Source organism: Nicotiana attenuata, unplaced genomic scaffold (assembly GCF_001879085.1).
Source record: "Nicotiana attenuata strain UT unplaced genomic scaffold, NIATTr2, whole genome shotgun sequence".
NCBI lineage: Eukaryota > Viridiplantae > Streptophyta > Magnoliopsida > Solanales > Solanaceae > Nicotiana > Nicotiana attenuata.
The window spans coordinates 146,431-156,264 of NW_017672926.1; the positions used below are offsets into that span (position 1 = coordinate 146,431).

The 9,834-nt window shown below is 41.4% G+C and overlaps 1 long non-coding RNA gene across 1 annotated transcript; it reads right to left on the bottom strand.

Moving 5' to 3' along the window:
* Positions 1–1,182: 1,182 nt before the first annotated feature.
* LOC109214952 lies at positions 1,183–2,286 on the bottom strand. Its single transcript, XR_002066281.1, has 2 exons — positions 2,009–2,286; positions 1,183–1,515 (listed from the first exon to the last, which is right to left on the bottom strand). It is a non-coding gene; the product is annotated as an uncharacterized LOC109214952 (long non-coding RNA).
* Between the last annotated feature and the right edge of the window lie 7,548 nt (positions 2,287–9,834).

Sequence of the window (9,834 nt, forward strand, 5' to 3'; positions counted from 1 at the left end):
GGGATTATTTCATGTATTTTTCAGAGTCGCCACTTGGGATAATTTATTTGGTGTCCCAAGTCACCGATTTATTTTAAAATCCCAAATCAAGGAAATTTTTTATTTTTAAAGTCTGCGAATCAGAAATTCTAGATAAGGAATTCTGTTAACCCGGGAGAAGGTGTTAGGCATTTCCGGGTTCCGTGGTTCTAGCACGGTCGCTTAAACTATTAATAATTGGCCTATTATCTGATTTATTACATGTTTAACCTATTGTGCATTTTAACCTCATAACCGCTTTTATTTTAATTATTGTTACATATTGCGAATCATGTCACGGGAACCGTACCCACGATCTACAACATGTTTAATTTTTAAAAGATTAAATTGTGGCCGGGTCACATAAATGTACCCCCCGGATTTTAGTAATTAGGCGTCACAACTACGTCACGGGAACCGTACCCGTAGCTATGATAATTATTTAATTAACGCACCTAAAAGCAAACTACGAAGGTTCAAGGCATTTCTAAACTAATTTTTGTATGTATATGAGAGCCATAAATTAAAGGATTTTATTTGTATATGGCACACCCGAAATTATTTGATCCAAATTTGTGAGGGCCATGTGTTATAGATTTAAAGCATGGCACACCTCAAGTTATTTTAAGAGAAAGGATTATATATATTTTAAAGGCAAACTAAAGGTATTCCTATTTTTAAACTAATGTAAAACTAATCATCACAACCACGCCACGGGAGTCGTACCCGTAGTTGTAATAATTTTAAACGCGCGCGTAAAGCCGATTATGGGTATTTGAAGAATTAATTATTTCTAAGTTTGTATTAACTAATAAGAGGGCCATGGGTAAATTTAGCTAAAATGGCACACCTCCAACCATTTTTAAAAGGATTATACTTAATTAAGCTTAAAGGGATTTCCATCGGAAGTTTGGACTCAAATCGTTGAATAATGTATAAGCAATGTAAACAAGCTATGAAATATTCGAGATGGAAACTGGGCCAAAGGCAGGCCCAGTATACTATTTAGCATTCCCTCCTCTTTTAGGCAAAGGAAATGGGTTGTCGTCCTCCATTAAGTCCACAAATGAGCCCAGACGCAAACTAATAGTGAGATGGTTGCTGAAGGTTCAGAACAAATCAAAATTCTATAGCATTGCATGGTGAGAATTAAACAATGGAAAATTATCAAATTTTTCTTCAAAGGAAACAGTTCCGAAACCTCAAATTACCCAACTTCCATAATACATGAATTACATCCCAATTTGAACTAAAATTATACAAACACTGCCATGACTTAATGAAGCGTGAATCAGAGGGGAATTATAAATTTACATGCCCTAATAAATTAAAACTAACTGATGATGCGAATAACACTGCCATCTATTCAATTACCAACTCAAGATGCCAACCTTTGGATTTGAACTGGTACCAAATGGACTTCAATTGGTTCCAATGGTTATTTATTAACCTGGACACCACACCCTTAGCATCTAATCAATGACAACAAAAGCTGGTCTACAATTTGAAAAGAAAAGAGCTAAATATGACAAAGAGATCTCTCAAATCAACAACAGTCAGATCCGCAAAACCTTAACCAAGTTATTAGCCAACAAGTACTTTCCATCCTTCAAAACTAAAACAAAATTGACATGCTCAAAACAGCTTGCTCATGACCAAGATTTATACCATGGCTCGAAACCAAAGAAAAATACCAACAACCAAACAAAACAAACATATTTCAGAAGGAAACAATTAGAAGATCACTACATGATGACATGTTTTAAAACAACTACTGAACACTAATAAACTATTCCATTGTTTTATTACTCTAACCATGACTCAAATACAAAAACAAAGCAGATTTGGAGCTTTGAATCAGCTAAAAAAATCCAAAGAAAATTACCAGAAAAAAAAAAGAATCTAACTTCATTCATACTTAAAGTCCAAGGAAATCAGCTTCTATTCAAAACACAACTTAAAATCGAGCATACAAGGTTCAGAAAAATACCTAGAAAAGAAAATGTGACAAACAGCTCAAAGAAAGAAAGAAGTCTGCAACAGCTCAGCTCAAATCGAACAGCAATGAATCCAAGGACCAAAGTTTTGCTTAACTTTAGAAAACCCCAGCAAATGACTCCAAAAATAGCCAGAACTAGAAAAATTTTCTTCTGAAGTTTTTGGAAAAGGATTGATTTCAGCCGTTTGTGTTTTTTCACCCTTTTTTCTGTGCCCTAATGATTGGAAAGAGGGTGTTTTATAGGGGGAATTTAGGGGAACAAATCAGATTTCCTTAATTCAATACCTCCTCTCTCAATTCTGTTTTTATTCACTTGGACCCCCAAAATTTAAACCATTCAATCAATTACCCCACTCTCCCTTTTTCCTAGAACCTTCCTAGGTAGTTATCTAAAAAAATTTAAGTTAAAATCCCTATATTAGCCTCCCCAGTTCTTTTAAAAATGGACTTGGGCCACCGGCCAAGCCTCAAAAGTTTTGGACCTTCAATTGGTCAAACTCTTATTTAATGGACCTGCCCGTTGTGTACTAACAAAGCCCAATTCTAAATCAAACAGACAAACCCACAAAATCAAAGAAAAGGGGCATCCAAACACGAGGACTGAGACAATATGCTTTTGAATTGGAACACATTGAAAGAAAAAATACAAAGTAAAGATAAATCACTGGTTAATTAACAAAGATGCCCAAAACTCTAATTTAACCTACTGAATTACAGAAAAGGGAGAAGAGATTCGAGATTATGACCAGTAATTGAACTCATAGAAAAAGGAAAAAAGGAGTATACCAATTAAGCCTTAGAATCTTCGAGAACAATGACGACTCAAATTCGAACTCCGACGAACCAAAATCTCGACCAAACCGTGAGAATTGCAACATGAATATTAGCCGAACTTTCGTTCATGGCTAATGATTCATGCAGCAATCCTCAACGTGTGCCAAAAGAAGCGAAGCAGAGGCTCGAAGCAATTGAAACGTTCAAAAGCTATTTTCCCGATATTTGACCAAATCCACGAGATAGGGCTTCTTGATATTCAAACAAAGTTATCTTGTTGAAAAAACTGGGGAATTTACAGGGTTTTGCCATGGATTGAGGGTTTAATCCGAAAAGTTTTGGGAAAAAGAAAAAAGTTTGGATTTTTATTTTTGGATCTACAATTCGGAAGGACTGGGTGATCATTTGGGGAAATCAATGGTGGTACAAGGATGAGGAGATGACGACGGTTGTAGGGTTAAGATTTGGAGGGATTTGGAGGTGCTTCGCCGCCGTGAGGCGATTTCCGGGCGGCGGAGCTATGGTGGAAACGGGCGGTGATTTCAGAGAAAGGGAAAACTAGGTTTTGGTTTAGGGACTTAATTAGTTAATGAAAGTAAAGGAGGGGAAGTTTGGTCGTTTAAAGAGGCCCAAGCATCGAAACGGCATAGTTTTGCCATGCAACTACGTCGTTTCGGGTAAAAAAAAAAGAAATGGGGCTGATCGGGTTTTGCATGGGTTGGACTTGGGTCAAGAGGGTTTGGGATCGGATCTGGGCTGGGTTAAATGTATAGAAATTGGCCCAATTTCGCAAAAAAAACATCTTATCCAATTCTTTCTTTAAACATCTTTTCCGATTCTTTCTTTTATTTCAAATTTTTTTTTCTTTAAATTAAAATCCTACAAATTAAAAAAATCTTACATTATCCAAAAGTGTGAAATTAAGCTAATATAACAGCACTTAATTCTAAGTTAAAAGAGGAAAATCAATAAACTAAAAATTAAAAGACAAAAAATGTAAAAATGGGCCATTTTTTGTGATTTTTAAATTTTTATAAAGCAAATAATTACTGATTAATTCTTAAAATATAAAAACAAATCCTAAATGCAATGCATGATATTTTGGTACATTTTTCATAATTTAAAAAAATTAAACATGCATAGAAATGCAAATAATTAAGAAAAATTCTAGAAAATTCCTAAAAATGGCAAATAATCAACAGAAAAATCTATTTCCTTGGTATTCTGTAGGGGTATTTCATATAGGGCAAAAATTACATGCTCACAGTAAGAGAATTAATAAATTCGAAAGTTACAATTTTATTATTTATATTAAGCCACAAAAATCTTGTTCTATAGGTAAGGGAAATGGTAAACGGGGCAACCTGAATCAAGCTACACCGTGATTTTGACGCGATACATGCCTTTATCCTTATTCTCTTCTTGTTTCAGCGTCAAAGACTTTTTTTCATTTTTTTTTCCTTAAATATTCTTTCACTATATGTGTATATATTTGGAGTCGTTGTAGTAAATCAACTTCTGAAATTGGAGAGGGTGAATCATTTTATAAGTTAAATAGAAAAGATTGGGAAGTTTAAAATCATATCAGAGTCAATTTGGTCAATCCTACACGTTTAGTTATGTAATCTGTCATGGACGGCTTTCTAGCCATGCCCCATGACCCCTTGGACGCGCCCCGTGGCGTCCAGACAAGCCTCCCAATGCCTAGTGCCATGGACGGCCCCGTGGTCTTGGTCGCGCCAAGTGACAAGCGAGATTGTGCCTATGTCACCTCATCAATATCCCTCGCCAGCGCCCAGCCACATGCAGATGCCAACAGCGCCCCTCGGCAGGCTGCGGCACGCGCCAACGGGCATGCTTTTACTTCGTAGGAATCTAAGTCCTTTTTGTTATAAATATAGAGTAGCTTTTGCAACGAACCAGCCGGTCGTTCAAGAGTTATAGCTCTGTTTCCCCCATTTCTGCTTCTTTAAATATTGTCAGCTATATTGTATGGTATCGGGTTGGTTGGTTCGAGTTCGGAGTAGTTTTGGAGAGGGATGAGACACTTAGTCTCTTATTTAGGAGTTCAAGTTGGAAAAAGTCAACCGGATGTTGACCTATGAGTAAACAATATCGGCTTGGGATTAGTATGCTTTGGATAACTTCTTTAGGTGATTTTGGACATAGGAGCGTGTTCGGAATGTAATTTGGAGGTCCGTGGTAGATTTATGCTTGAATTGGCGAAATTGGAAATTTGGCGCTTCTCGGTAGGCAGTGAAATTTGATATCAGGGTTGGAATGAAATTCTAGAAATTTGAGTAGGTCTTTAGTGTTATTTGTGAAGTGTGTGCAAAATTTTAGGTCAGCCGGACGAGGTTTGATAGGTTTCGGCATCATTTGCAGAATTCCGAAGTTTAGAAGTTCTTAGGCTTGAATTCGAGGGTGATTTAGTGTTTTGATGTTGTTTCGAGTGTTCCGAAGGTTTGAATAAGTTTGAATGGTGGCATATGACTTTTTGGTATGTTTGGTTGAGGTCCCAAGGGACTCGGGATGAATTCGGATGGTTAGCGGAAGAGTTGGAAATTGGTTTGAGTAGCTGAAGCTGCTGCTTCTGTTATTTCCGCACCTACGGATTGGGGACCGCAGGTCCGCAGGTGCAAGGTCTGCATAAGCAGAAATGGACCGCAGAAGAAGAGAAGGACCGTAGGAGCGGAAGTTGGACCGCATCTGCGAGCCCGCAGGTGTGAGGCTTGGAGCGCAGGTGCGGAAGCTGGGGATTTAAGTGAAATGCGCAGATGCGGCGTTTGGACCGGAGGTGCGGTCCTGCATGTACGTGAATTTTGCCGCAGGTGCGGAAATGCCTGGGCAAAAGTATAAATTAGACCCTTCGCGTAATTTTGCCCATTCTTCACCATTGTTGGCAAGGTTTTGAGCTTTGGGCAGTGATTTTCAAGAGGAAATCAAGGGGTATCGGTGAGGTAAGCTACTTGGACTTTATTATTTGTGTTTGTGATGATTTTCCTACTGTTTAATCATGGAATTAGTGGGAATTTGGGGTGAAGTTGAAGGGGCTAGGGCTTGAGTTTTGGAGAGTTTTGATTGAGGATTTGAGGGGTCAAATGGAGTCGGATTTTGATAAATCTTGTATGTATGGATTCGTGAGTGGAAGGAGTTTCTAGTTTTGTAATTTTTGTCGGATTTCGAGACGTGGGCCGGGGGGTCGGGTTTGGGTGAATTTCGGGATTTTGGATTGAATTGATAGATTTTCGTTTGGAATTGATTCCTTGGCCTACAATTGCATTTTATTGTTTTTGGTTATATTCGGGACGTTTGGAGGCCGATTCTAGAGGCAAAGGCGTAGTAGAGTAGGATTTGGCTTGGTTTGAGGTAAGTAACACTTTCAAACTTGGTTCTGAGGGTTTGTAACCCCGAACTACGTGTTATGTGATTTATATTGAGATGACTCAAATGCCAAGTGACGGCATGTGGGCGTGCACCGTGAGAATTATGGCTTGGTTCATTCCATGGCACCACTTATTTCACTCTTTCTTGTTGATATCTGTGTTGTGATTATATGATTAAGGAAATGAATTGTAAATCAAGCTAATTATCATGTTAGGGCTTCACGCCAATACTGTTGAGACCCGAGTAGTCGTTTGTTGCTGTCATCTCATTAGTTTCATTGATATTCAGTACTCAGTATTGTTCATGCATATCATATCATGTCTCAGTCTCAGTGGTTGTTATTTGGCACATCATATCATTGTTCCGGGCTAGTTGCATGGCATTGTGAGCCCGTGTGTGTGAGACTGGAGATTGATGACTGAGTGAGGCCGAGAGCATGATTATGAGCGACAGTGATGGGATTGCGCTACACGCCGCAGCGGATATATTGATGATTATGATAGCGATTGGGCTGTAGGAGCCCCTCCGGAGTCTGTAACACACCCCTAGTGAGCGCAAATGATATTTGAGGGATGGATTTCCCTAGATACGGATTTGTCTGAAGTATTCATACCTGGAGATGGATTTCTCCTCAGGTTTGGATTACCCTTGTTCCTCGGTACCGGTTGACTTGCAGTCAGTGTTATATGTTACGGGATAGATTTCCCTGGGCGGGATGGCCATATGCGGTACCGAGTGGTTGAGCACTTGAGAGTGGGATCACACGGTGCATTTTCATGCATTTTTGGCATTGACATGTAGAGATTTGGTGAGCTTTATACTTCACATTGTTCGGATTGGTATTTGTTACTTTTGAGTTGAATAATTGAATTTCCAGCATGCCTACATTACTGTACAGCTTAACTTTATTATAATTGTTGAGGTTTAGTTAGTCACTACCTATCAATCCATAGTTTGAACTTGTTACTTACTGAGTTGGTGTACTCATGTTAACCCCTGCACCTTGTTTGCAGATACAGGTATCTCAGTCCACGGTAGCGGCTGTGGACTATTCCAATCGTGAATTTTCACCGGAGATAGCAAGGTAGCTGCGTGGCAATCGTAGTCCCGCCTTTCTCCTTCTTTATCTTCCTTCTAGTATATTTTGGCTACTTTCAGACTATTTTGGTCTTGTTATATTTCGGATCAATTGTTGTATTGCTTATGACTTAGTGACACCCGAGGTCGGGCTTTTATTTCCGTATTTTGGTTTTGACTTTATATCTTTTATGGAAATTTCAGTTGAAAAAGGTTGTTATTTGAATTTTAATTAAATATTGAACTATCTTGGGAATGTGTCGGCTGGCCTAGTTCCATGATAGGTACCATCACGATCGGGCTGGTTTTGTGGTCATGACAAGTTGGTATTAGAACCTAGGTTACATAGGTCTCACGAGTCATGAGCAGGTTTAGTAGAGTCTTGCGGATCGGTACTGAGACGTCTGTACTTATCTTCGAGAGGCTGCAGAACCTTTAGGAAAAATTTCACATTCTTGAATTCTTGTCGTGCGAATCTATTGATTCTAGTACTAAACTTATGTTATTCTATTCTCTCACAGATGGTGAGGACACGTGCTGCCGATCAGGACGGACGACCACCAATACCACCAATTGGGGCCGCTAGAGGTTGAGGTCGCGATCGAGGCCGTGGTAGGGGTAGGGGTATAGCCCGCACATTAATTGGGGCAGCACCTACAGATCCACCAGCCGCCCCAGTTCATGATCAGGTCCCATTTGTGCACGCTCCATCAGGACCAGCTCAGGCACCGACTATGCCTATTGTTATCCCAGGTCTTCAGGAGACCTTAGCTCAGATTTTGACCGTGTGCACCAGTCTTGCTCAGGCAGTTGCCGTTTCTGCTACAGCAGCTACTTCCCAAGCCGGGGGAGGCACTCAGACTCCCGCCGCTCGTACACCCGAGCAGGTTGCTCAGGGACTCCAGACACCGGAGGCACCACCAGTCCAGCCGGTTGCACCTGCTCAGGATTATGTGGTTCCAGTCATGCCTGATGACGAACGGCGTAGATTGGAGAGATTTAGTAGACTTCAGCCTCCGACTTTCAGTGGTGCAGAGGGCGAGGATGCCCAATTTTCTTGGACAAGCGTTAGAGGATTCTTTGTACAGCGGGTATTCTGGAGACCAGTGGGGTCTCGTTCACTACTTTTCAGTTCTCTGGAGCTGCCTTTACTTGGTGGGAGGCTTATGAGAGGCGTAGGCATGTTGGTGCAACGCCCCTTACCTGGCACCAGTTCTCTGTTCTCTTTTTAGAGAAGTATGTACCGCAGTCCCACAGGGAGGAGCTGCGCAGACAGTTCGAGCAGTTGTGTCAGGATGATATGACTGTGATGCAGTATGAGATGAGGTTTTTTGAGTTAGCCCGTCATGCTGTTTGGCTGGTTTCTACATACAGGGAGAGGATCAGGAGGTTCGTGGATGGCCTCGCTTATCAGCTACGTATTCTTATGACCAGAGAGAGGGTTTCTGGTGTTTCTTTTGAGGAGGTGGTTGACATGCTCGGGATATAGAGCAAGTTCTCCACCAGGAGCGAGTTGAGAGGGAGGCCAAGAGGCCTCGGGGATCTGGTAGTTTTGGTAATGTTCCTTATGGAGGTCAGTTCCATCACGGTAGAGGCCGTCCATTCAGACATGCTCAGTTAGCTCGTCCGGGTCACCGTGGTGGATCATCTGACCATGGTTCTCACAGTTCACATCAGGGTCACTCATCTCTCAGTGCCCTTCTAGCTCAGAGTTTGACTCATGCACCATCAGTTCAGGGTTCATCTATGCCTGGTTCGTATAGTGGGTATCCCGGTGCTCGGGGTTCCCTTTAGTCCTCATTGCCAGTGGTCGGTAGAGGTTGCTTTGAGTGTGGAGATTTGGGTCATATCAAGAGGTTTTGTCCCCGTCTTACTGGAGGTTCATTCAAGAAGAGGAGCCAGCCATCGACTTCAGCACCAGTTACTTCCCCACCCGCCCAGCCAGCTCGGGGTGGAGGTCAGTCAGCTAGGGGTCGCCCTAGAGGGGGAGGTCGATCAGGTGGTGTTCAGGCCCGTTTCTTTGCGCTCCCAGCTAGACCAGATGTTGTTGCTTCATATGCCGTGATCACAGGTATTGTCTCAGTCTGCCACAGGGATGCCTCTAAATTATTTGACCCTGGTTCCACTTTTTCATATGTGTCATCATATTTTGCCCATTATTTGGATACGCCCCGTGAGTCTCTTTTTTCTTCTATTCGTGTATCTACTCCAATGGGCGATACTATTATTGTGGACCGCGTATATCGGTCTTGTGTAGTGACTATTGGGGGTTTTGAGACCCGAGTAGACCTCTTGTTGCTTAGTATGGTTGATTTTGATGTGATATTTTGCATGGATTTGTTATCTTCATGTCGTGCTATTCTGGACTGTCATGCTAAGACAGTGACGTTGGCTATACCGGGGATGCCACGGAATGAGTGGCGAGGTTCGACGGATTATGTTCCCAGTAGGGTGATTTCATACTTGAAGGTCCAGCGGATGGTTGGGAATGGTTGTCTTTCTTATTTGGTTTTTGTGACGGATGTCAGTGCACAGACTCCTAGTATCGATTCAGTCCTGGTAGTGAGAGACTTCCCGGA